The sequence below is a fragment of the Lutra lutra genome, chromosome 15, assembly GCF_902655055.1.
Source record: "Lutra lutra chromosome 15, mLutLut1.2, whole genome shotgun sequence".
Taxonomy (NCBI): Eukaryota; Metazoa; Chordata; class Mammalia; order Carnivora; family Mustelidae; genus Lutra; species Lutra lutra.
This window is the reverse complement of record NC_062292.1, coordinates 52,949,024-52,973,070: the sequence shown is the minus strand read 5'-3', so window position 1 is coordinate 52,973,070 and position 24,047 is coordinate 52,949,024.

The following is a 24,047-nucleotide window of genomic DNA, read 5'->3' as shown; positions in this document are numbered from 1 at the left end:
GTCAAAAAAATAAATAAAATCTCTCTGTCAAATAAAATAAATAAAATATATATATATTTAAGATTTTATTTATGTGTGTGTGTGTGTGTGTATCCCTGTATCTTAATTTAATAAAATAGGAATTTCTTTCAATCTGAGCATCTGTTTGTATACTATTTAACTGCTAGCTGAAAACCACCAGAAGTATGCAGAAACACGAACAAAAATTTTATAACAACAACATAACAAAAGAGAAGTAAAATAAAAAACAAAGTTAACCATAGTCATCTTATGCAAAAGGTCTATTAGAATGAATTACAGTCCAAAAGAATCTGAACATTCAGGATGAGTTAGGATCTCAGTGGTAGTCTGCTCAAACCAACAGGTTATTTCTCAGAATAATATTTTTTAAATGTATAAGTAAATTACTTAACACTTTAAAGAAAACCAATTCTATGTAATTAGGGTTATATTCATGGAATTTTGGTTGTCTTTGGACATGTAAAGAAACTCCAAATAACATGAAGGCAGCACAAAAAAAGAAACATATAGGTGTACAGCAAATAGGTAGAAATTATAGAACTTTCTGATGGAAAATATTGGGTGGAGTGATTGAGAGTGAGGTAGTTAACAGAGGAAAAAAACAGTTTAAGTTAAATAGTCACGTGGGTGGATGCTGATAATTAGTTGGTAGATTTGGAGTCTGTATGTCTTAAAAATATTGATGGTGATATGATAGTATGGTAGATTCAAAAAGTTCCATTTGGGCCCCATGAGTTTAGGGATACCTTGTAGGTTTTTCAAAGGAAGCCATCAAACAGGCAGTTGGATGTATAAGTTTGAATACCAGATGAGAGTTTAAGTCATAAAAGTACACTGATAGGCCAACAGCATATAGATGAGTTTTAAAACTATGAACTTGAATAAGATCATATGGAAGAGAAAGTAGAATGAAAAAACGGTCCAGGATTGAGTTCTGAGGTAATCCATCACTTAGGTGTTGAACAAAGGAGAAGTGGCCATTAAAAGAAACAGTAGGGAAAAAATTATGAAAGAGAATTACAAGCTAATCAAAGAAACTATTCCCAGAAACAAAGAAGTTTGTCAACTGGCTCAAAGTCTCTGTGATGGTGAGTAATATGAGAGTGGATAAATTACTTTGTTTCAGAAAATTTAGGTCATTGGTAATGTTTATACAACACACACACACACACACACACACACACACACATACATTCTGGTGGAGAGGAATGGGCTCAAACTGAAAAGTATTAGGATCAGGAGTAAATTGAAAGTGAGACAGAACAGGCAGCTCTTTTACGGATGTTTGGCTGTGAAGGAAAGTAGAGAAGTGAACAGTAACTGATGAAAAGAAAGACAAAGAAGAATACATGTCTTAGAATGGGATATAAAGGACATTGATAATCTAATCTATTGGAGAAAGATTGATCATATCATTCTGTGAATAGAATCAAAGAAGCTAGCATAAGGCTTTAAAAAAAAAATCTTTGAAAGGAACACATTATAGAGGCTCCAAAATAACTTAAAAGAAAGAATAATGGAGTATTTAATTATAGCACTATCAAAATAATTATCATTATTATTTACTATTATTTTTTAAGTACATGCTTTTCTATGGTCACAGAGATGTTTTATGAATCATACCTCCAAACTTCACAGTGGCCATTAAAAAATATTACTTTCAGGGGCACCTAGGTAGTGCAGTCTGTTAACTGGCTGACTCTTGGTTTGGCTCAGCTTGTGGTCTCAGGGTCATGAGATCAAGCCCTTGGCATCAGTCTCCACACTCAGTGGGGAGTGTGCTTAAGACTCTCTCTCCCTCTGCCCCACTGTGCTCTCTCTCCTTCTCAAATAAATAAATAAATCTTTAAGAAAATGTTATTTTCATTTACACATGAAAAAACTGAGGAACTTAAAAATTAAGTAAAATATATATAGCATTCAATTATTTGACACATCGTCACTACAGACTGAATGTTTGCATCTCCCACAGTTGTTATGTTGAAACTCTAACCCTCAGTTGATGGAATTTGGTAGGGGTAATGGGCTCTGAGAGGTTACTAGGTTTAGATGAGGACATGTGAGAGTCCTCACAATGGGATTACTCACTATGTAAGAAGAGACCAAAGAGCTAAGATACAGCAGGGAGGGGGCCATCTGCAAACCAAAGGAGGCCCCTCACCAGAACCTTATTATGCTAGCATTCTGATTTCATACTTTCAGCTCCCAGGACTATAAGAAAAATACATTTCTGTGGTATGAACCACCCAGTTTCTGATATTTTTGTCATAGCACCCCAAGCTGAATAAGATATCTATAGTTCATTTTTACATGAAGACTCATATAGGGATGCCTGGGTGGTTCAGTCAGTTAAGTATCTGCCTTAGCTTGGGTCATGATCCCAGGGTCCTTGGATTGAGCATCATGTCAATCTGCTTCTCTCTCTTGCCACTCTCCCTCCTTCTGCTTGCTCTCTCGGTCAAATGGATTAAAAAAATCTTAAAAAAAAAAGACTACTATAACCTAACCTCTTCAATGTACCTGATAATTATGTGAATACTTAATTTTTTTCTAACAGTTGGTTTAAGGAAAACCAATTCTCTAAGATATAGCTGTGCATAATACACACACACACACACACACACACACACACACACATTATAAGGTCAAATGTGTGGGAACACATGTTATTTTTTTCCAGATAATTTTTTTGTAAGATTCCCCAAAGGATTATAATGTAACTCCAGATAAATTCTTATAACAAGATTTCTTAGATCTTCTAATAGCTAACGATCATTTTGAATTCCCAAAGGGACATTAGCAAAGGAGACTTCCATGTACAGTGGTACAGATTGTGCATAAATGTCTCTATGACGATATTCATATGTTCCCCTGAGTGTTGTATTCCTATATACTGTTATTCAATCTTATTTTGACATAAAAAGGAAACTTTTCTTTTTCTTTTTAAACATCTTATTTATTTATTTGTCAGAGAGACTGAGAACACAAGTAGGGCAAGCAGGAGTGGGCAAAGCAGGCTGCCTGCTGAGCAAGGAGCTGGATACTGGACTCCATCCCAGGACCCTGGGATCATGACCCAAGTCCAAGGCAGATGCTTAAATGATTGAGCCACCCCGGCATCCCAAAACTTCTTTTGTTCTTATAAACTTCAAGGGACAAGAATTCAGCCAGGGTTTAGGAATAGTGGACATTCTACTAATCACTAATTCTACAATTACTACATAACATATACCAATGTTTGAGAACATACTACATGGCTGATACTGTTCCCAGACCCTGTAGTTCACATGTATCAAAATGTCAATCATGACATTTTGTAAATTTTGTCTATGATAAAGCTGAAGACCCAAGCATATTCAGTATCTTTTACAAACTCATATAGTGGTTAAATTTCTAACTAAATTTTGAACTCAGGTCTCTGACTTCAAAGCTCATAATTTTTCCGTGGTATCATACAGTGATTTCTTTTGTTATCCTATTTCAGTTTGTTTAAACCTCTAATTTACTGGTCCATTTAATTTATTCTTCTCATATCATGCTGAAATAGAACTTTTTAAAAACTCAGAAGATAAATGGCCTTTCTATAGCTCAGTAGATAAATTTATTCTTTCCAAAATGGGACTCAAATACCGATACTTTATTACCTATTTGGTGGTTTAGTGTACCATCAAAAATTTTGTATAAAATAACTTTGACACCCAGGATTTTCCTTTTAAAAAAGGGGAGTATCATAACCATTATGAGAGAGAAAGAAAGAAAAAAGGAAAGAAGAAAGAAACAAGAAAGAAAGAAAGGAAGAAAGAAAGAAAGAAAGAAAGAAAGAAAGAAAGAAAGAAAGAGGAAGGAAGGAAGGAAGGGAGAAAGAAAGAAAGAAAGAAAGGAAGGAAGGAAGGAAGGAAGGAAGGAAGGAAGAAAGGAAGGAAGAAAGAAAGAAAAAGGAAGACAGACACCCCCAAAACATCGGTGGGAGCAGTCATACAAACATTCCCCTTACCTGTAAAATGAAATGAGAAAGCCTAACTTTTCCCTGGATGCTGTATTCACAGACATAGTCATAAGCTATCCCTGCAGAGTTATAGAAATGATTGGCTTTTTTGTTCCCTGGGAGACAGTTTTTTTCTATTTCTATTCCTTGTTGTTTTATTCCTCTGAAAGCTTTTTAAGGCTTGTTTACTTACTCACCTGCGGTTAAAACTTGTTTTCCTAGGTAGGTGGTAAGGCTTTTTTTTTGGTGCCAGTTTTAACTTACTTTATTCTTTTAAAGAAATCACTGATTTTTCCCATATATAGAATTATAATCTTCAGAAAGTATTTTTAAGAGCATTTCTGTGTCTTTATCTGAGGGTTATCTTTGGTTTTGCTAAACATTAGTACTAGGCTGGATGTTTATATGCCAACAATTTCTCCTAATTTTTTGGATGGTACCCTAAAACCTTAAAAACACAAAAATACATGTGAGTGGAAGTTATTATTTTGTTTCTTATTGTTAAGTCAATTTCTAAAGTCTTGCTGTGGAATCCACTTTCTGGAGGAATTTGGCTACAGCAAAGTATTTCCATATTATAATAACCCCACTACAGAGACTGCTTTTGATTTTTTTAATAGAAAGACCTACAAGATTATTTATACTCATTGGTTATAAGTATTAGACTATTTTGTTGTGTGATTCAGTAAATCCATGGACTTTTTCCTGTGAAATGTTTATTTTAAATTTATTTGATTAAACTGACAGAACTCAAATTATAATTAAAATGGGTTTGGTATAGAACAGTGTTTTTCAAGTAATGCTTTCATGTTACAAATAAACATTTATGGTTTGCTAAATTTTTGATATAATACTATAGACCTCATTGATGGCTAGCTAATTACTGTATTTATTTAATACAGGTAGATAGAAATACAGATATTCCTACTGATCCCAGTCAATTAAAATCATATCTTAGAACTTTCAACTAATTCTTAATGACTTAATATTTCCAACTATTTTTTTTCAGGTATTTTAATAAAAAGTTTGATTCTACTTTTGATGTTTGGAGTACTGATAGCTTTCAAGCCCCACCCCTCCATCTCCCAATATTGCCCCACTGTGAGAGCAAAGCCCATGCAGGCATTTCTTCCTTTGGCCCCAGGAGGAACTTCAAGGCAGGTAAGCTCCAGCAGGACCCTCATTCCATGCCCACTTACTAACCATTCTCACGCCCCTCCAAGCCACCAGTCACTCCCTGTCTTTCAAACCATTTGCAAACCAGCTTGGAAGCCTGCCCTGCTTTCCTCAGAAAATTTCACTCTTGTGACTATGAAATCTTTTCATTCCTACTCCATGCCTCTGCAGTTTCATCACTAACATTCTAACCAGTGGGACATTAATTCTGCCCCCTGCAGGGCAACCGCAGTTTACATATCAATGCACCCAGTTTTCTACTTTAAAATATTTGAATTCGAATATGGAAAACTTTTAATATTAATTAATAATTTTAATTTAAAGTAAACATTTGTTTACTTTAGAGGATGACTAAGCTCTTTGCATATGCTCTGAACCCCACAGAGCCTCACTGATTGTCTTTGAAGTCACTTAGGAGTGACAGGTTAGAAGCTTGGTGCATATGGTGCATATGCACCATATCTGGTGCATATCTTGGGATATGCACCAGATCTCCTGGAACAGAATCCCTGAGGATGGGACATAACAATCCTTACTTCTAGTGAGAACCTAAGGTACCTACATGTATTTTATTTGAACACCACTGGATCTGTAAAACCTTGGAAAATCCCGACTGTATCTACTCACCATCTTTCTGCCTCTTTTCAATGATATTTCAACCATTCCACTCAGGTCTTTTTTTTTTTTTTTTTTTAATTTTTCTAAGTAGATTACCTTGGATATTTTTGTGTGCTGTGCTGCTAGCCAGAAGAAATTTCTAGGAATCCTTAGGAAATATTTGTGTTCATTTTTATTTACATGCTTTTATGAGAAACAATAGATTAAACATGAGATATTAAAAAGGGGAAAAAATAACAAAAATGCTAAAGATCTCATTGTTTCTCAACTTTCAAATAATTTGAAGAATGGTTAGATTTCTGAAGTTTTTTATTGCTTGTTATTTAAACAAAAATTTTTAGGAAATAGTCAATGCCAAAATTACAACTACATCACACCTAAACTGTCTCCAATGTCAATTAACTAGATGGTTACTCTTTTTTTTTTTAAGATTTTATTTATTTATTTGACAGACAGAGATCACAAGCAGTAGAGAGGCAGGCAGAGAGAGAGAGGAGGAAGGAGGTTCCCTGCTGAGCACAGAGCCCAATGCCCAGCTTGATCCCAGGACCCTGGGACCATGACCTGAGCCAAAGGCAGAGGCTTTAACCCATGAGCCACCCAGGCACCCCTAGATGGTTACTCTTAACCCTAAAGATTTATTAACTAATTTTTATGAATGGATTAATGATAAAGTAGTTAGAAGTTTTTGATTTTTTAGCATATTTGGTTAATTCAATCACAATAGAAACTGACTGTGGTAAGGAGGAGGAAGAAAGTAAGAGAATCAGAAGAAAAAGGAAAAAGAACATTCTGGATACACAGCTAAGAAACTAAATGTACAAAAAGACACAACAATGAAAGTTTTAAAATCATATTGGTGGAAGAGAATGGTTACGTTTCATCAAAATGAAATGTGACCATTCTCTTACACCATACACAAAGATAAACTTGAAATGGATAAAAGACCTCATTGTGAGGCAGGAATCTATCAAAATCCTACAGGAGAACATAGGCAATAACCTCTTTGACATTAGCCACAGCAACTTCTTTCAAGACATGTCTCCAAAGGCAAAGGAAACAAAAATGAAAATGAACTTTTGGGACTTCATCAAGGTCAAAGCTTCTGCACAGCAAAGGAAACAGTCAGCAAAACAAAGAGGCAACCCACGGAATAAGAGAAGATATTCGCAAATGACACTACAGACAAAGGGCTGATATCCAAGGTCTATAACGAACTCCTCAAACTCAACACACACAAAACAGATAATCAACATCAAAAAATGGGCAGAAGACATGAACAGACACTTCTCCAAAGAAGACATACAAATGGCTAACAGACACATGAAAAAATGTTCATCATTATTAGCCATCAGGGAGTTTCAAATCAAAACCACATTGATTACCTTACACCAACTAGAATGGCCAAAATCAGTAAGACTTTAAACAACGTGTGCTAGAGAGGATGTGGAGAAAGGGGAACCCTCTTACACTGTTGGTGGGAATGCAAGTTGGTGCAGCCACTTTGGAAAACAGTGTAGATATTCCTTAAGAAAATAAAAATAGAACTATAAAAATATGACCCTGCAATTGCACTACTGGGTATCTACCCCAAAGATACAGATGTAGTGAAAAGAAGGGCCATCTGTACTCCAATGTTCATAGCAGCAATGGCCATAGTTGCTTAACTGTGGAAAGAGCCAAGATGCCCTTCAACAGACAAATGGATAAAGAAGATATGGTCCATATATACAATGGAGTATTATGCCTCCATCAGAAAGGATGGATACCCAACTTTTGTATCAACATGGATGGGACTGGAGGAGATTATGCTGAGTGAAATAAGTCAAGCAGAGATTCAATTATCATATGGTTTCACTTACTTGTGGAAAATAAGGAAAAACACAGAGGGTACTAGGTGAAAGAGAGAAGTGAGTTGGGGAAAGTTGGAGGGGAAGATGAACCATGAGACACTGTGGATTCTGAGAAACAAACTGAGGGTTTTGGAGATGGGGGTGGGGGGTTGGGAGGGCCTGGTAGTGGGTATTAAGGAGGGCATGTATTGCATGGAGCACTGGGTGTGGTGCATGAACAATGAATCTTGGAACACTGAAAAAATAAAATTTAAAAAAAATCATATTGGAAAGGATATAAGGTGCTCTTAATCACACATACTGTACATGAGCTCAAAACTCACAATGGTGAATATATGCTTTGCAACACAGATGTGTTTGAAATACTACAATCTGGATTTCAATGCTGGAGTGAGGTCTGACCCTGAGGGTCATTTTAAGGGTTTATAAAAGCAGACAACATTTATAAGTAGAGTACTTCACTCCAAAATTGTATGTCTTGAGAACATAACATCAGTTTTACCCATTTCCTCCTAAAACCTTAAAGTCAAGATGCATGTTTGTGACCCTTTGCCTTTTATTTTTTCTTCTTCTTCTGAACTTTCCCCCTTTCCCTTTGGTTTCCCAATAGTCAATCTTTCTTTTTCCTTTTTTAAAAAAATATATTCAAATAAAAATCCTCAATTTTTCACACATTATTAAGAGCCCAACATAGTAATTTACCAAGGGTGGTCCAAGACATTGGATTTTTTATTTCAAGCTAGAAGGATTCTCAAGAATTAGTATCATATCCATTTTATTTTCCTTTTCAAAATTGCCTTGACCAGTGTTTGTCCTTTGAGTGTCCAAAGAAATTGAAGAATAAGCATCTTCAATTCAACATCAACAACAACAAATCTGCTGAGATTTTTATTCAGATTCTATTAAGCCTATAGATTAGTTTGGGTATAAGCATTTTGATTTGTGATATAAATATTTTGTTATCATTAAATTCAAAGCATTTTAAAATTTCCATTGAGATTTCTTATTTGACTCAAGGATTATTCAGCATTGTGTTGTCTAACTTACTAGAGGTTGGGATTTCTTTTTATCTTTTTCTTATTGACTTCCAACTTAATTCTATTATGCTCAATGAACACACTTTGAATGATCAAATTCTTTTGAAACTGAGACCTGCTTTATGGCCTACCATAAACTGAATGTTTCATGTGCATTTTTAAAGAATGTGTTTGTTAGGTGTGCAGATATAATTGTTAGATCTTCATTTGAGGAATTAACTACTAATTGTTATGAAGTTGTCTTTTTATCTTGTTGAATTCTTCTCATCTGAAAATATATCTATCTGATATTAAAACCAGAAACTCTACTTTCTTTCTGTTTGTATTTTTTCTATAAACTCTACCCATGCTTTTATGTCTAAACTGACAATCAGTTGGTTTTGAGTGTGTCTGCTCTGTACAGTGAACAGTTAAGTCTATGATCCTTTTACATTTATTGCTAAAATAGGTATGTTTTTCCTTTTAGTTCTTTTACACAAATTTGAGGTTCAGTTTCCCTTTATATTTAACACATCACAGTCTTTTTGTTTTGCTTTATGCTACTGTTTACCCAGTATTTAAAAGATATAATCTTTGTTCACTGATTATATGCTAACTCTTATTTTTTATTTAAAAAAGTTTACATGTAAGACAATGTCATAGAAGAGAATGTAAACTTCTTTAAAATGAAAAAGAAAGGCTAGCATATAATCAGTGAACAAAAATTAAATCTTCTTAAATACCAGGTGAAAAATAGCATTAAGCAAAACAAAAAGACCATGATGTGACAATATAAGGAATAACACGGAGGACATGTTAAGGAAAGGAAAAGCAAAGAAAAGGTGAAGGGGAGGATATTGGAGAGGGAGACGAACCATGAGAGACTGGACTCTGAGAAACAAACTTGGGGTTTTAGAGCGGAGGGGGGATGGGGGGATGGTGGGTATTAAAGAGGATTGCTTGGAGCATTGGGTGTTATATGCAAACAATGAATTTTGGAACGCTATATCAAAAACTAATGATGTATTGTATGGTGACTAACATAACATAATTTTAAAAATAAAAAAAATTACACTGTCTGCTATGAAAATGACAAAATTATTATGTATCAATTTCCTTTGTACTAGTAATAATAATTGCTAATCCTTAATAATGCTTGTGTTCCAAATACCATTGTAATTACGGTAGATACATAATTATAACCTTATGATGAAGTTACCATTATTATTCCATTTTACAGATGAGGAAAATGAAGCACAAGGAAATGAAATAACTTGCCAACAGTTACAGATTTCTTGGTGTTTATTTCCTCTCTCCTTGTAGATTATTTTAAGGCTAAAGAGTTTGTGACCTCTTATGGGAGAAAAAGGATTGCACACTCAGAAGTGCTTTAGTCTATGGCTTTCTTGTCTGGGGCTAGGGAGTAGGCGTTTACACCCAAATATTTTTTAGTTTCTCAGCCTTCCTTATTACTTTTGAATTTTGCAGTGTAGAGATCCTCTTGGGAGAAACTTTGACCAGAAGACAGAATGGGATTCTGGGAGCAGGTTTAGGTAGGCTCTAGGCTCAAATGAGAAAGTAGTTCTTCACATTTCTTCTTCAAACAAGTTTATTCAAGAGACTGGAACTCAAGGAAAGATTTTCTTTCTTCTTCTTCTTTTTTTTTTTTAAGATTTTATTTATTTTAGAGAGAGAGAGAACAGGATTCAGGGGAGAAGAGCAGGGAGAGGGCAGGGGAAGAGCAGAAGGGAGGGGAAGAGGGAGAGAGGCAGAGGGAGAAAGAGACAAAGACAGAGAGAGAGAGAGAGAGAGAGAGAGAGAGACTGAGTCTCTCTGCTGAGCAGGGAGCCTGAGGACCAGGCTGGATCCCAGGACCCAGAGATTACGACCTAAGCCAAAGCAGATACTTAAATGACTAAGCCTCGCAGGCACCCCAGGAAAAATGTTCTTTCTATGAACTTTATAGTTTTGGGTAATGCTTCCCTGTTATATTTCCTGGGAATACAGATTTCCTAGGATTTGAAGAAGATGAGAATAAGAGCACTTTTAAAAATTAAAGGTCTATGGAAAGTAATCAATATATCTTCAAATAATTTTAAAAAACATTTTTAATCATGATATATAGTAACTAAATAAGTGAAAACTTTCTGAATATCTTTCTTCCTTTCTTAAAAAACATTTGTAGATTACATATGATAATAGAATCATTCTAATATACTAGCAATTATCTTTGAAATAAGGAAGAACTATAAGGAAAAAGAATATAGTCAGCAAACTATACATGTATTCATCATTTTAATATTTGCATTTGAAAATCACTCAAAAAATTGCTGACCATGTAACAATAGCAATTTCATGTTTTTCAACCAAATCTAAAAATAGTTTCTTCCTCTTTTTTTAAATGTTCATTAAAAACTATAATAATATATTGGAAGCTCTAAATGTACACTATCTAACAATATATAAAGAAAAAAATTGCATTCTATTTTGGAGAGTACACCATCCAAGTTGACTCATATAGCAATCATCTTATTTTGACAGCCATCATCTATATAAAATGTCAACCTTAATGTGAAAAATAGACAGGTGAAGCATGATCTGTCACCTTTTCTGAGTTCAAAAGAGCAAATGCACATCTCATCTGAATAAGCAGTGTAAATCTGAAAATGCTATAATTAGTTTTGTTAGCCTTTTTTGAAATAATTAAGTTGAAGACAAGAAGAAAGTCTAATATAACTAGTCAAATTTACTAGGAAAACAGAAATGTGACTTGTCAAAAAGTGTATTAAATTGATTTAGAAGAAAACATTAAAATATACATATTAACATTTCTTGCTACAGACTGTTTTCATTGATAACATCTATGCTAATGAAACACATATAGATTATTGTTACATATGCAAAAACTTTTTAAAATTTTCCCATTGCGTTCCATTTTTTTAAAAGTTGGAAATTCAAATACATTAAATACACAAGTCAACACTTAAGTCCGCTTTCTTACACAAAGTCTAGCAAACAGGCATTCAAAAAAGTACCGTCAAAAAGGCATCTGAAGATAAGGAAATCATTTTTCAGTCATAAGATTTCTAATATTCTGATAGGTTCAGTTTTATTGTATAGTAGGTGAATGGAGAACTACTCAAAGTTTTTAAGAAGAGAACGGGAAACTATTCAATAGTTGAAGAAAATATTAGAGCTTAACTGGTGACAATGGTAATAAAAAGAAGCAGGCACATTTATATACATTTGTGTAAGCAAAGAATAATTACAGAATAATGCACAATAAATTATCAACAATAATTACCAATCCAGAGGGAAGAGTAAGTCTATCAAGTTTCCCTTAGACACTTTAGTATTGCCAAATTATTGCATAGGTATGAATGTTTCTTTCTTTCAATTATTGAAATAAAAATAATTCTTGAGAGAAGACAAGTGGATGACCTAAGAGACATTTAATGAGTAGAATCAATAGAACTTGGAGACTAATTATATGTGCCTGATGAGCAAGTGTATAAAGTATTTGTACTAAACTGAGATTTCTCACTTGGAAGCACATGCCAATTTTGATTTCTTTAACCAAGATCAAGAATCTTGATCTTGATCAAGAGCTCTGTGTTTTGTAGTTATTTTTTAAGGGGGAGGTTAGCATGAGACTACAGTTCTTTTAGGCATATATGGGTGGGGCATGTTCAAAAGGTGGTGGGGAATATGAGTCCATAATTTCCAAGAGGTGTGGAAATTGAAGATGTATAAAAAGGATTGTTAGTCAGAGATGAAAACATGTGGGTGGGAAACATCCCAGAGACGGAACAGAGGCTAAGGGAGAGGCAGAGTCAGGGGGATAGCCCATGCTCTCACTAATAATTCCATGATGGTTTGAAACACAAGGATTTTTAAGAACATGAAGATGTGAGTTGTGTTGTAGTGTAAGTGAGGGAAAGTGGGGGAGAGGAAGAGGCAAATATTTTTTTTTTTTAAGTTAAAAAGTGTGGTGGAGGCAAGATGGTGGAGGAGTAGCAGACTGAAATGACATCATATCCCAAGAGTTCCACTAGATAGGTATCAAACCATTCGGAACACCTACAAACTCAATAGGAGATAGAAGAGAAGAAGAGCAGCAATTCTAGGAACAAAAAATCGACCACTTTCTGAAAGGGAGGATGTGTGGAGAAGTGAATCTGAAGTGACAGGAAGATAGACCATGGGGGGAGGGGCTGGCTCCTGGCAAGCAACAGTGCAGTGGAACACAAAATCAGAACTTTTAGAAGTCTGCTCCTGAGGGACTGAGGGACATTGTTCCAGAGGCTAAGTGGGGGTGGAGCCCTCGCAGGGACAGTGTGATCTCAGGTCCTGCAGGCTCACAGAAATATTAGGGGTGTCTGAGTGTGGCAGAGCTTTCAGATATCGGAGTGGGGAAGCTGACTACAGAGACAGAGCCAAGAAGTGAGCTTTCAGATCAGGGTTACCTTAAACCATGATCCAAGGCAAAGTCAGACCCCTGCTCTTCGAGCGGGACCCCACAAGTGGCAGATCTGGGGAGACTCACCTTCCTCCTCCGTGACAAGCAGCACAGCAGGAATCTTCTATGTTTGAGACTCCAAACTGGGCCATGGGCCAGAGACAGAAATGCTCAGTCGCAGGCTGGGTAAGCACAGAGCTCAGCCAGAGACCAGGGAGACAGGAGTTATGGACTGCTTTTCTCTGAGGGTGCACTGAGGAGAGGGGCCCCAAGCTCTCGGCTCCTCTGGACCAGAGATTGGGAGGCTGCCATTTTCATTCCCATCATCCAAAGTGGTATGGAAAGCGTTCAGTGAACAAAAGCTCTGAGAACAAACCCAAGCAGATTACTTAGCCCAGTCCCTGGCAATGGTGGGGTAATCCCCCATCGGGCAGAGACATTTGAGAATCACTGCAACAGGCCCCTCCGGCAGAAGATCAGCAAGAATATCCAGCCAAGACCAAGCTCATCTATCAAGGAGAACAGGAGAACCCCAGAGCTAGGGGAAAGCAAACCATGGAATTCATGGCTTTCCCCCCATGATCCTTTAGTCTTGCAAAATTAAGGTTTTTTTAAATTTTATTTTTATTCTTATTCTATTTTTTTAACGTTTCCTCTTTCCTCTTTTAACATTTTTAACTAGTTTATCCAAATAACACCTTTCTAAAAAATTTTTTTAAACCTTCACTGTTATAGTCATATTTTATCCCTTCATTGTATATAACTTTTTTTTTAAGATTTTATTTATTTATTTGACAGAGAGAGATCACAAGTAGGCAGAGAGGAAAGCAGAGGGTGGGGGGAAGCAGGCTCCCTGCTGAGCAGAGAGCCCAATGCAGGACTCAATCCCAGGACCCTGAGATCATGACCTGAGCTGAAGGCAGAGGCTTTAACCCACTGAGCCACCCAGGCTCCCCAAATATTTTATTTATTTTTTTTAAGATTTTTATTTATTTATTTGACAGAGATCACAAGTAGGCAGAGAGAGAGAGGAGGAAGCAAGCTCCCCACTGAGCAGAGAGCCTGATGCGGGGCTTGATCCCAGGACCCTGGGATCATGACCTGAGCCGAAGGTAGAGGCTTTAACCCACTGAGCCACCCAGGAGCCCCTAACCTTATTTTTTTGTATACATATAGGTGTTTTTTTTTTCCTAAAAAATATATGAGATACAATTTCTTCTAATAGATCAAAATACACCCTAACCTAGCCCATGGCTTTGTTCTAGTCTCCAGCCTCGGCATACTCCCTCCTCTTTTATTTCTTTTCTTTTTTTTTTTTTTCTTTTTCCAACCAACTTATCAATTCCTTTTTAGAATTTTTTTTTAAATTTTTCATCTTTAAAGTCATATTCCATCCCTTCATCATGTTTACCCATATTTGTATGTATGTGTATATATATATATATATATATATATATATATATATATATATAAGTTTTCCTTTCTTCCAAATTTTGGGACATAGTTTCTTCTAAGAGACCAAAATATACCCCAAATCAAATGGGTGGCTCTGTTCTTTTCACCAGTCTAATACACACACACACACACACACACACACATACATATATGTATTTTTCTTTTTTTCCACTTTCTTCTCCCCTGGTCTTGGAGCTCTTCTGATTTGGTTAGTGTACACTTTTCTGGGGTTTTTGCCACCCTTTTAGTATTTTATTCTCTCATTCATATATTCTTATCTGGATAAAATGACAAGGTGGAAAAACTCACCACCAAAAAGAACAAGAGGCAGTACTGATGGCAAGGGCCCTAATTAATATGGACATTGGGAATATGTCAGAATTAGAGTTCAGAATGATGATTATCAAGGTGCTAGCTGGGTTAAAAAAAGGCATGGAAGATATTAGAGAAACCCTTTCTGGAGAAATAAGTTCCTTTCTGGAGAAATAAAAGAACTAAATTCTAACCAAGCTGAAATCAAAAAAGCTATTAATGAGGTGCAATCAAAAGTAGAGGCTCTTACTGCTAGGATAAATGAGACAGAAGAGAAAACTAGTGATACAGAAGTCCAAACCACAGAGAATAGACAAACAACTACTGGACTACAAGGGGAGAATTCGAGACATAAGTGATACCATAAGACAAAACAATATTAGAATAATTGGGATTCCAGAAGAAGAAGAAAGAGTGAAAGGGGCAGAAGATGTATTGGAGTGAATTACAGTAGAGAATTTCCCTAATATGGCAAAGGGAACAAGCATCAAAATCCAGGAGGCACAGAGAACACCCCTCAAAATCAATAAAAATAGGTCCACAGCCCATCATCTAATAGTAAAACTTACAAATCTTAGTGACAAAGAGAAAATCCTGAAAGCAGCCTGGGACAAGAAGTCTGTAACATACAATGGTGGATATATGAGATTGGCAGCAGATTATCCTCAGAGACCTGGAAGACCAGAAAGAACCAGCATGATATATTCAGAGCACTAAATGAGGAAAATATGCAGCCAAGTATACTATATTCGCTATCACTGAAAGGCTATCATTGAAAATAGGAGGAGAGCTAAAAAGCTTCCAGAACAAACAAAAATTAAAAGAATTTTCAAACACCAAACCAGCTCTACAGGAAATATTGAAAGGGGTTCTCTAAGCAAAGAGAGAGCCCAAAAGTAGTAGAGCACAAAGGAACAGAGAAAATATACAGTAAAAGTCACCTTACAGGCAATACAATGGCAATAAATTCATATCATTCAATGGTTACACCCTGAATGTAAATGGGCTAAATGCCCCAAACAAAAGACACAGGGTATCAGAATGGATAAAAAAGCAAAACCCTTCAATATGCTGTCCACAGGAAACTCATTTTAGACCCAAAGACACCTCCATATTTAAAGTGAGAAGGTGGAAAACAATTTATCATGCTAATGGACATCAAAAGAAAGCTGGGGTGGGAATCCTTATATCAGATAGATTAGATTTTCAGCCAAAGACTACAATAAGAGATGAGGAAGGACACTATGTCATACTTAAAGGGTCTGTCCAACAAGAAGATCTGACAACTTTAAATATCTATGCCTCTAACATGGGAACAGCCAACTATAAAAACCAATTATTAATAAAATCAAAGAAACACATCAACAATAATACAATAATTGTAGGGGACTTTAACATCCCCCCTCACTGAAATGGACAGATTATCTAAGCAGAAGATCAACAGGGAAATAAAGGACTTAAATTACACACTGGACCAGATGAACATCACAGATATATTCAGAACATTCCATCCCAAAGCAACAGAATACACATTCTTCTCTAGTGCACATGGAACAATCTCCAGAATAGCTCACATCCTGAGTCACAAATCAGGTCTCAACCTATACCAAAAGATAGGGATCATACCCTGCATATTTTCAGACCACAATGCTCTGAAGCTAGAACTCAATCACAAAAGCAAAGTCGGAAAGAACACAAACACATGGAGGCTAAAGAGCATTATACTAAAGAATGAATGGGTCAACGAGTAAATCAAAGAAGAATTGAAAAAAAAAAAACCACATGGAAATAAATGAAATGAATACACAACAGTTCAAAATCTGTGGGACATAGCAAAGGCAGTCCTGAGAGGAAAGTATATAGCGATACAAGCCTTTATCAAGAAACAAGAAAGGTCTCAAGTACATAACCTAACCCTACGCCTAAAGGAGCTGAAGAAAGAACAGCAAAGAAAGCCTGAAGAACAGAAGTCATAAATATCAGAGCAGAAATCAATGAAATACAAACCAAAAGAACAACAGAACAAATTAGTGAAACTAGGAGCTGGTTCTTTGATAGAATTAATAAGATTGATAAACCCCTGGCCAGACTTATCAAAAAGAAAAGAGAAAGGACCCAAATGAATAAAATCATGAATAAAAGGGAGAGATCATAACCAACACCAAAGAAATGCAAACAATTATAAGAACATATTATGAGCAACTATACACCAGCACATTTGACAATCTGGAAGAAATAGATGCATTCTCAGGGATGTATAAACTATCAAAACTGAACCATGAAGATAGAAAATCTGAACAGACCCATAACTAGTAAGGAGATTGAAGCAGTCATCAAAAATCTCCCAACAAAGAAGAGCCCAGGACTGGATGGCTTCCCAGGGGAGTTCTGCCAAACATTTAAAGAAAAAATAATACCTATTCTCCTAAAACTGTTCCAAAAAATGGAAATGGAAGGAAAACTTCCAAACTCATTTTATGAGGCCATCATTTTTTTGATCTCATCATGTTTTTGATCTCAAAAACAAAGACCCCACCAAAAAGGAGAATTACAGATCAATATCTTTGATGAACACAGATGCGAAAATTCTCACCAAAATACTAGCCAATAGGATCCAACAGTACATTAAAAGGATTATTCACCAAAACCAAGTGGGATTGATTCCTGGACTGCAAGGTTGGTTCAACATCTGCAAATCAATCAATGTGATACAATACATAAATACAAGAAAGAACAAGAACCATGTGATACTCTCAATAGATGCTGAAAAAGCATTTGACAAAGTCCAGAATCCTTTCTTTCTTTTTTTTTTTAAAGATTTTATTATTTATTTGACAGAGAGAGAGATCACAAGTAGGCAGAGAGGCAGGCAGAGAGAGAGGGGGGGAAGCAGACTCCCCACCAAGTGGAGAGCCGGATGCGGGGCTCGATCCCAGGACCCTAGGATCATGACCCGAGCCGAAGGCAAAGGATTTAACCCACTGAGCCACCCAGGTGTCCCCAGAATCCTTTCTTGATCAAAGCTCTTCACAGTGTAGGGTTAGAGGGTATATATCTCAATATGATCAAAGCCATCTATGAAAAACCCACAGCAAATATCATTCTCAATAGGGAAAAACTGAGAGCTTTTCCCCTAAGGTCAGGAACACGGCAGGGTTGTTCACTATCACCACTGCTATTCAACATAGTACTAGAAGAGCTAGCCTCAGCAATCAGACAACAAAAAGAAATAAAATGCAACGGAATGGGCAAAGAAGAAGTCAAATTCTCACTCTTTACAGATGATATGATACTTTATGTGGAAAACCCAAAAGACTCCACTCCAAAACTGTTAGAACTCATACAGGAATTCAGTAAAGTGTCAGGATATAAAATCAATGCACAGAAATCGGTTGCATTTCAATACACCAACAGCAAGACAGAAGAAAGAGAAATTAAGGAGTTGATTCCATTTACAGTTGCACTCAAAACCATAGGCTATACCTAGGAATAAATCTAACCAAAGAGGCAAAGAATCTGTGCTGAGAAAACTATAAGTACTTATGAAAGAAACTGAGGAAGACACAAAGAAATGGAAAAATATTCCATGCTCATGGATTGTAAGAACAAATATTGTGAAAATGTCTATGCTACCTAAAGCAATCTATGCATTTAACGCAATCCCTATCAAAATACCATCAATATTTTTCAAAGAAATGGGACAAATAATCCTAAAATTTATATGGAACCAGAAAAGACCCTGAATACCAGAGGAATGTTGAAAAGAAAGCCAAATTTGGTGGCATCACAATTCCAGACTTCAAGCTCTATTACAAAGCTGTAATCATCAAGACAATGTGATACTGGCACAAAAACAGACACACAGATCAATGGAACAGAATAGAGAGCCCAGAGATAGACCCTCAACTCTATGGTCAACTAATCATTGACAAAGCAGGAAAGAATGTCCAATGGAACAAAGACAGCCTCTTCAATAAATGGTGTTGGGAAAATTGGACAGCCACATGCAGAAAAATGAAATTGGATCATTTCCTTACACCACACACAAAAATAGACTCAAAGTGGATGAAGGACCTCAATGTGAGAAAGGAATCCATCAAAATCCTTGAGGAGAACACAGGCAACAACCTCTTCGACCTCAGCCGCAGCAACATCTTCCTAGGAACATCACCAAAGGCAAGGGAAGCAAGGGCAAAAATGAACTATTGGGATTTTATCAAGATCAAAAGCTTTTGCACAGCAAAGGAAACAGTGAACAAAACCAAAAGACAACTGACAGAATGGGAGAAGATATTTGCAAACGACATATCAGATAGAGGGCTAGTGTCCAAAATCTATAAAGAACTTAGCAAACTCAACACCCAAAGAACAAATAATCCAATCAAGAAATGGGCAGAGGACATGAACAGACATTTCTGCAAAGAAGACATCCAGATGGCCAACAGACACATGAAAAAGTGCTCGACATCACTCGGCATCAGGGAAATACAAATCAAAACCACAATGAGATACCACTTCACACCAGTCAGAATGTCTAAAATTAACAAGTCAGGACATGACAGATGTTGGAGAGGATGTGGAGAAAGGGGAACCCTCCTACACTGTTGGTAGGAATGCAAGTTGGTGCAGCCACTCTGGAAAACAGCAAGGAGGTTCCTCAAAAAGTTGAAAATAGAGCTATCCTACAACCTAGCAATCGTACTACTGGGTATTTACTCTAGAGATACAATTTACCCTAGAGATACAAATGTAGTGATCCGAAGGGGCACGTTTATAGCAACAATATCCACAATAGCCAAACTATGGAAAGAACCTAGATGTCCAATAACAGATGAATGGATAAAGAAGAGGTGATATATATATATATATATATATATATATATATATATATATATATGTTATATTATATATTATATATACATTATATTCCATATAATGGAATACTATGCAGCCATCAAAAGAAATGAAATCTTGATTTGCAATGATGTAGATGGAACTAGCGTGTATTATGCTGAGCGAAATAAGTCAATCAGAGAAAGATAATTATCATATGACCTATCTTATATGAGGAATTTGAGAGGCAGAGTGGGGGATTTGGGGGTTAGGGAAGGAAAAATGAAACAAGATGGGATCGGGAGGGAGAAAAACCATAAGAGACTCTTAATCTCACAAAACAAACTGAGGGTTGCTGAGGGGAGGGGGGTCCGGAGAGGGTGTTTGGGTTAAGGACATTGGGGAGGGTATATGATATGGTGAGTGCTGTGAAGTGTGTAAGCCTGACGATTCACAGATCTGTACCCCTGGGACAAATAATACATTAAATGTTAACAAAAATAATTAATAAAAAAATATTCCAAGCAAAGCAAAAAAAAAAAAAAAAAGTTAAAAAGTACAAATCTGGAAATCACAAAATATATAAATCTTTCCTATCTACTGCATTTCATCAAATTGAGGGCCCATTCCTTGAATGAATCACAATTACTTTACATATTACTGAGAAAGGAAAAGTGCTGTCATTAGAATTTGATAATGATGCTTCCTTATAATATCTATTGTAAGACTCATTCTGACAGCAAGGGTGTTGAAATGTAAAAACAATGAGAAGTGGCAGTTGGGAGGATATGTTCTACTGTATCTAGAACAGGGCTACAGCAATCATCCCCTTTCATTTGACACTTCAGTCTTTCTGATGTGCCTGGATCCTTCTCTGCCTGCACATTACTTTATCCTCCCTTTCATTAGGAAAACAAAAACTAACCAAAGGAAACGTAAAGTGCAGATCAGCTAGGTAACTCAATTTGCTCAGCTTCCAATGTCCTTGCTTTCTATTCAGATCTCTTGAATTCTTTCCTTTCCTTCCTGACTCATGAAATAGCACCTTTTAAATTCTCTAGAAATCATCTCGTCTTCATATACAATCTCATAGGATTTTGCAATTTCTCTTCCCATCTCACAAACTCTTTTTTTCTCCTGAATTTAAAAATTTGTTTCTTGGGAAAATTTATTTTGGGTCTCGTCTTTTCCGTGAGATGGCTAGGGAATGTTGCCTGTAAGAAAGTGATGTAATGCACTGGAAAAGCATTTCTTGTCAAGTAGAACATGTAACAGCTATGTGATAGTGGATAAGTTGCTTTTCCATTCAAACTTCCCTGAAACTCATTTGTGAGAGAAGAATACTACTATCTATTTTACGGTGTTTTGTGGTGTCTTTGGGAGAAATAAAGCATCTTGAAGTGTGTTTGATACCATGCGATGAACGTTATTAAATTCTCTTCTTCATCTTTGTATCTTTTATATAATTTTCCATGTTTCTATGTATATATGTAAAAATATGTAAATACATACATATTTTTGAGTATATTATATATATAATGTAAAACAATTTTTTATCACTTTTATATTCAAGGCATTGAGGGGATTTAAAAGGTATTAAGGACTCAAACTTCAACACAGACGATCCATGTTTGTGGATTTTTCACTTTTACTGCTTCCAACATCAGATACTTTCTCAATGAGGTCTTCCTGACAATCTTATTTATAATTATAAACACTGCTTTCCATCCTGGGCCAGTACTTTCAACTCCTCCTAGCCTCGTTACTGTATTTATTGTTTAATGGATTTCAGTTGTTTCATTTATTGATGTATGTCAAATGCTTAGAATTGTGCCTGGCACCGTGCCCTCATTCACTATTTGTTGGATGACTGAAAAAAAAAAAAAAAAAACCCACAGAAAAACCCAAAGAAACCCCCAACCTTTGTGTACACACACACACACACACACACACACACACACACACAGTTGTTACAGGTCTGTATATAAGGTAACCAACAGCTAACGTGGCTTCTATCCTTTCCAAACTGTTTAGTTTGGAAATACTTGGCTTATGTGAGCATTATCTGTAGTTTTATGACATTTTCAACCCCTTTCCCTTAATGTACCAAGCTTAAAACAGGAGTTGATTTCCTGAACTACTTGTCTGCTTTTCATGTGCCACCAAGGAAGTTAGTCCATCTTTCAGCGCATTCAGGTTTTTTGGAAAGACATTTGGGGGTCAAGTTTTCAGGTGTGTATGTGTACCTACATGTGTGGGGGGCTATACATACATGCACACAATGGATTTTGTTTTCCCTTTCCATGTAAGTAACAATTCACAATCAACATAAACAAATAAAACCCTGGTGTATTGTACTTCATGACACTTCCCTGATGTATAGAATTCTCTTATATAATAAATAATTACATTGTAAATATAAATGTATTTATAAAAATATATACATATGTTTCATTAGATTATTTTAAAATTTCATTCCTTTCTGTACATTTAAAACAAACACAAGCTCACATTCAACATTGTTTTTAGAGAAATGTCCTGGATCCCTAAAATTGATTAGGAAGTCTATATCAGGAGTCCTAATCTTAAAACATTAATACAAGTTATAAAGAAATGTCATTTTGACACAGTGCCATGTTAGTTATAGGAATCTGTCAGTATTGACCAAATAGTAAGTCTGTATAAGGAAGAATAATTTCATGGAATCCATTTCTTTATAGAAGGTCCCACAGAGTGTTGTAACTGCAGTGGTCGGGGGCGATGACAGTGTTTGGGGGGATGGAGATCAGAAGTGAGAGTCTGTGCGAAAAACAAAAACAAAAAAAAAACAAAGCCATTTTGCCCTGCAAAGCATTCATTTGTGTTAGCACATTGCCTTCTATGATAGTTCATAAAAACTCATGAGTATAGGATTACAGGTCAATATTAACCAGCAGATGTTTTTATTAAATCAGTTTCTCTTCTTTCACCTTCAAGTGGTTAAATAAATGAGTATTCCAAAATATAATTTAAGTTTATCCATAGGTAAATGTCAAGAGTAGTGTTCTGCCCAGTGGTAATTATTCACAAATGGTTAATCTTTCTAGTTAAATAGTAAGTGAAGGACTAAGCATTTATGTGTTTTTTTTTTTTAAAGATTTTATTTATTTATTTGACAGAGAGAGAGATCACAAGTAGACAGAGAGGCAGGCAGAGAGAGAGGAAGGGAAGCAGGCTCCCCGCTGAGCAGAGAGCCCGATGCGGGACTCGATCCCAGGACCCTGAGATCATGACCTGAGCCGAAGGCAGTGGCTTAACCCACTGAGCCACCCAGGCACCCAGCATTTATGTGTTTTTAATGCTACTGTAATAACATCATGAATCATTTAATTGTAATGCTCAAAGTTTTCATTTTAATGGGAGCAATCACCATCCCAACAATAATCCAGAGGCCCTGGTAAAGCTCCTTTCCCCAAGCACGACCTTGCCAGCAGAGAGATTTAAGGGAGGCCGACAGAGCCCTCTCTCCTGTTCCTGGTAAGTCATTTCCTTCTGCCACGACACCATCTGTCTCACGATTTACTCTGCCCAAGAGATTAATTCCTAGAAGGAGGCAATGATTAACGTAATTACTTCCATTACCCTAAGAGAACAATAGCATTAATTCCACCATTTGTTGCAATCCTATTTATTCAGCTCTTAACCCTAAGTCAAAAAATTTCAGATGACCCATCATTATAGGGACATTTATCCAATTGGTCCTGTATATTCCATATATCTGACCTAATCTCCCATCACTTCCAAATCCCACAAATACTTCCATTTCAAACTCCGTATCTCCATATCTTCAAAAACTTCTCAAAAATTCCTTCCACCTTCCTTGATCCAACTGAAGCATGAGGGGAAAACAAAACAAAACAAAACAAAACAAAACAAAACAAAACAGCCATCACTCATCACTCCTCCGTACCCCTCTTAAGTGGTGGCTGTTTTCTTACTCCTACTTTGTGTACAAGCCCTAGAGGTGTCTTCTTCCTCCTTTCTACCTCCAGACAATTGCTTCTCCCTCTCTTCTAAAAAAACAAAAAACAAAGCAAACCAAAAAAAAAAAAAAAAAAAAAATTTCTTATTGGTCATCAGAGCATACTACTTTCTTGTTACAAACATTTATAAATGTCCCAGTCATTCTAAAACACTGAAGTTAATATCTTAACACCAAGCTTACTTTACATCTCTCAGCAAATGACCCTATCTTTGCTTCTGGTTACTAAAGCAGCCATGTTAACAAAACATCCAATTTCAGTGATATCTGAATCTCCTCATCTTCAAATAAGGTCTCT